Genomic DNA, 5499 nt, shown 5'->3' with positions numbered 1-5499 from the left:
TAGGGGCTGGCACTGTGTCGTAGAAGACTAAGCCTCCACCTGCAGTACCAGCATCCATATGGGTGCTGGTTTGTGTCCTGGCTGCTCCTCTTCTGATCCAGAATCCTGCTAATGAGCCTAGGAAAACAGCAGAAGATGGCTCAAATGTTTGGGTCCCTGCCACCTACATGGGAGACCTGGATGAAGCTCCTGGTTCCTGGCTTTGGCCTGGCCATTGCAACTATCTGGGGAGTGAACCAGCAGATGGAAGACCTCTCTGTCTCTCCCTCTCTCTGTAACTCTTTCAATTAAATAAATAAATCTTTAAAATAGAATAAAATACAACAGTGTAAAAAGAACAACGTGGAACCAAACTGTTATAAAAATATATCCAAGATAATTTTGAGTGAGAAGTTGTAGAAGGAGGTATATGTAATAAGTTTTCTTTAAAGACACATAAAACAAAAACATTTTCCCTCTTTTCTTTTTTAAAGATTTATGTATTTATTTGAAGATCAGAGTTACAGAGAGAGAGAGAGAGAGAGAGAGAGAGAGGTCTTCCATCCGCTGGCTGGTTCACTCCCTAACTAGCCTCAGCGGCCAGAGCTGAGCCAATCTCAAGCCAGGAGCCAGAAGTTTCTTCCAGGTCTCCCATACAGGTGCAGGGGCCCAAGGACTTGGGCCATCTTCCACTGCTTTCCCAGGCCACAGCAGAGATCTGGATGGGAAGTGGAGCAGCCAGGACCCGAACCAGCGCCCATATGAGATGCCAGCGCTGCAGGCAGCTGCTTTACCCGCTACACCACAGTGCCGGCCCCTTTTCTTCTTTAAATTGGGACAGAATTTATTTGAAAGGCAGAGGGAGAGAAAGAGATGGATCTTCCATCTGGGTTCACTCCCCAGATGCCTGCAACAGCCAGGGCTGGGCCAAGGCCAAAGCCAGGAGCCCAGAAAAACCGAGCGTCCCTCATAGGAGGCGGAAATCCATAGACTTGAGCCATCACTGGCCTCCCAGGTGGGAAGCTGGCGTCAGGAGCGGAGGTGGGACTGGAACCAGGCTCTCCCAGATGGGCAGTGGGCACCCGAAGCAGCAACTGAAACTCTACGCCAAACGCCCGCTCCAAAACACTTTTTCTTTGGCAAGATACGTGAGTATACTCAGCGGTTCAAGGAGCCTTTAGCCTTACTCCTGTGCTTAATTAGTCCCAAAGAGACAAATATCATTTGTTTTCCCTGATCGGTGACAACTGAGCACCAAAGGGGAAACCCGTTGAAGTGAAATAGACACTATAAGAAACAATGACCTGATCAGCTCTTGTCCTGACTCTAGATGTACAATGTAATACTTTATCCTTTTTAGTATTTTGTTGTTGTTGTTGTTGTTCTAGTACTAGTGGTTGAACTCTGTAATTAACACACAGTTATTCTTAGGTGTTTAAATTTTAACTGAAAAGTGATCCCTGTTAAATTATTTATTTAAATTTTTGAACAATGTATTCATTCTATAATTAAAAATTAATAATCAAATGAAAATATGTAAGGCTAATTAAGTTCGTTCCCAGTCCAGAGTATTTTAGCTACCTCAAAGAATCAAAGAAATTCGAATAGCAGGGGTGGCCATTTGGCACAGAAGTTAAGATGTATCTGGAGACACCTGCCTCTTACATCCAGGGTGCCTGGTTCGAGTCCTCACTCTGGTTTCAACATGGCTTCCAGCCAGTGGGCACCCTGGGAGGCAGCAGGCGATGCCTCAGGTATGTGGGCCCCTGCCACTCCCATGGGAGATGGATGGAGTTCAGGGTCTCCCGGCTTCATCTAGCCCTGCCGGGCGTTTGTAGGTATTTAGGGAGTGAAGCAGCAGATGGAAGTTCTATTTTTTTTTTCTCTCTCTACCTGTCAAATAACAATGAAAATAAATTTTAAAAAAATTATGTCTTCAGGAAAACCTTGTATGTGGCGTGGACTTAGCTTGACTTAACTAACATTAGCAGGTGTTTTTAATACTTTGTAATAGTTGATTTTTTGTGGCAGGACTTATCTGTTCCAAGCAAAACCTTGGGGTCAAAGTTCACAGTTGCCAGCACGGAATTAACCTGCACGACCAACCAAAAGTCCCATCTTGACTACACTCAGCTCCTTCTAGGTCAAGATCAACTTTTAGCTATTTTAGCTCTTGCTCCATAAATAGGAACCACAACATTGATGTGCAAACAGCGCCACCTAGTGGCTGTGATTTAAAATAGTTTTCGATGTAGAGACTTTTTATTTTTATTTTTATTTTTTATTTTTTAAAAATTTTTGACAGGCAGAGTGGACAGAGAGAGAGACAGAGAGAAAGGTCTTCCTTTTTGCCGTTGGTTCACCCTCCAATGGCCTCCGTGGCCGGCGCACCGTGCTGATCCGAAGGCAGGAGCCAGGTGCTTCTCCTGGTCTCCCATGGGGTGCAGGGCCCAAGCACTTGGGCCATCCTCCACTGCACTCCCGGGCCATAGCAGAGAGCTGGCCTAGAAGAGGGGCAGCCGGGACAGAATCCAGCACCCCGACCGGGACTAGAACCTGGTGTGCCAGTGCTGCAAGGCGGAGGATTAGCCTGTTGAGCCACGGTGCCGGCCAAGACTTTTTTTAAAAGAAAGATTTATTTTTATTTGAAAGGAATAATTACAGAGAGAAAGAGAGATTGCTCTTCTGTCCACTGGTTCACTGCCCAAATTGCTGCAGTAGCCAGGGCTGGGCCAGGCTGAAGCCATGAACTCCACCTGGGTCTCCCACGTGGGTGACAGGGGCCCGTGCACTTGAGCCATCCTCCACTGCCTTACCAGGCGCATTCGCAGGGAGCGGAGTCAGAAGCAGAGCAGCCAGGACTTGAACCTGAGCTCTGATAAGGGATGCTGGTGACACAGGTGGCAGCTTAACCTGCCACACCACAACACCTGCCCCAAAGGCAGAGATTTTAAACTAAAAAATCAGAAAGGCCATGAGTTAAGAGTCCTGCCAGTGGAAGGGACAGTAGAAAATGCCATATGCTTCGTGAACATATAAATATTCCATACTGTGTTAATAATAATGATATAAGGTCTTGGCTTTATCAGCTAAAGCAGAATTAAAGGCAAGCTCTGATGGGGCCGGCGCTATGGCACAGCAGGTAAAGCTACTGCTTTGGACCACGGTGTCCCCTGTGTGTGCCAGTTCAGGTCCCGGCTGCTCCCTTCTGATCCAGCTCCCTGCTATGGCCTGGGAAAAGCGGGGGATGATGGCTCAAGTGTTTGGACCCCTGCCACCCACGTGGGATACCTGGATAAAGCTCCTGGCTCCTGGCTTTGGCCTGGCTCAGTCCTGGCCATTGCAGCCACCCTGGGAGTGAATAAGCAGATGGAAGCTCTCCCTCTCTCTAACTCTGATTTTCAAATAAATAAACTTTAAAACAACAACAACAAAAAGTTAAGATCGCATGCACAGATAGAATGGTGCTTCACTTAACCACAGGAAACTGTTTGGATAAATGTATCATTAGGTGGTTTTGCTATTCGGCTGCTAGGCTACAAATCTGTACATTATGTTACCGAGCTAAATACTGCAGGCAACTGACACAGTGGTTACAGTGTAACACTTTACATCAGCCTCACTAACACTGAGTGATGTGCTATCCTCTGAAATTAGCAACGCCCTAATGGCTCCAGTGCCACCAAGCAGTAGGAAGTTGTCAGCTTCCTTGTAATCTCATGGGACCACAGGAACATTGCTACGCAGTACACGACTGTCCCCTTTTTCTTTTTTTTAAATATTTATTTATTTACTTGAAAGAGTTAAACAGAGAGAGGAGAGGCAGAGAGAGAGAGAGAGAGAGAGAGAGAGAGAGAGAGAGAAAGAGAGAGAGAGAGAAGGGTCTTCTACCTGCTGGTTCACTCCCCATTTGGCTGCAATGGCCGGAGCTGTGCCAACCAGGAGTCAAGAGCTTCTTCTGGGTCTCCCAAATGGGTGCAGGGGCCCAAGGACTTGGGCCATCTTCTACTGCTTTCCCAGGCCATAGCAGAGAGCTGGATCAGAAGAGGAGCAGCCGGGACTCGAACCGGTGTCCATATGGGAAGCCAGCACTACAGGTGGCGGCTTTACCCACTTCGCCACAGTGCCAGCCCCGTGACTCCTTAATTTGGAAGGTATCAGGGGTGAGAGAGCAGGGAGAGGTCGTGAGTTGTGTGACTTCCCCACCAAGAGGCAAATTGTCTTCCGTATTAATCCTGGGGGTTGAAAAGAACCCACTCACCAAAGCAGTACCCCTTATCAAAACTAAGAGGCTGTGTCTATTCATTCTAGGAAAATCCTGCACTTGACCCAGCAGTTGCGATTGGGCTACGCATCTGCCTGCCCCCGTCACCTGCCACATCCATCTGCTAGTTTAGGATCCACACAGGTGAACTCAATGGATCAGAACCACCAGCCCGGGGCAGGTGCTGTGGTGCAGCACACTGAGAAGCTGCCGCTCTGACTCTGCATCCCACACTGGAGAGCTGGCTCGAGTCCCGGCTACTCCACTTCCGACCTAGTTCCCCGCCAGTGCACCTGGGAAAGCAGTGGAAGATGGCCTGAATCCTTGGGACCCTGCAATGACATGGGAGACCCAGATGGAGTTCCTGGCCCCTGACTTCTACCTGGCCATGCCCTGGCTGTTGCAACCATTTGAAGAGTGACCAGTGGCTCTCTGTGTGTGTCTCTCTGTCACTCTGCCTTTCAAATAAATAAATTAATTCTAAAGAAATGAAAATACCACCCCACCATCCTTATATCTTTGAAGGTGGCATAACATCTACGGTTCCTCCTGGGCTGCAGTCTGTTGTGTTCTGAATTGAAGCTGAATTAGTTCCAGGTGATGTGCAACAGAAAGAATGACGTAAGAGGAAGCCAGGGGAGGGAAGGGACTCCTGTCAAGGTTCACCATGGCTGCAAGAGATCCTACAGGCCCTACAAATCCGAGTTCTATTTAAAAAACAAAAAATTGTACGTTGGAGCCTGCACTGCAGTAGGTTAAGCCTCCACCTACAGTGCCCAGCATCCCATGTGGGCACCAGTTTGAGTCCCGGCTGCTCCACTTCCGATCCAGCTCTCTGCTGTGGCCTGGGAAAGGCAGAAGATGGCCCACGTGCTTGGGCCCCTGCACCGTCCTGGGAGACCCAGAAGAAGCTCCTGGGTCCTGGCTTTGGGTCTACCCAGCTCCAGCCATTGCAGGGAGTGAACCTGTGGATGGAGGACCTCTCTGTCTCTTCGTCTCTGTCTCTAATTCTACCTCTTAAATAAATAAATGAATACATAAATCATTTTTGTTAAAAAAAAAAAAATGGATGGAACCGTCTGTCTCGGATGGACAGGTGTTCGCCGCAGCTCTGCCAGGAGGCTGCAACCATGTGCCCTCAGCGCCTTTGCCTTCAGCCAGGAGTAAACATGGCCGCCGCCACTTCCGTCGCCGCGGGAGGTGAAAGGTTACGCAAGATGGCGGCGCCCAGGAGCGGCTGAGGCGTGAAGCCGAGG

The sequence above is a fragment of the Lepus europaeus genome, chromosome 21, assembly GCF_033115175.1.
Source record: "Lepus europaeus isolate LE1 chromosome 21, mLepTim1.pri, whole genome shotgun sequence".
NCBI classification, from domain to species: Eukaryota; Metazoa; Chordata; class Mammalia; order Lagomorpha; family Leporidae; genus Lepus; species Lepus europaeus.
Note: the sequence above shows the minus strand (reverse complement) of the source record.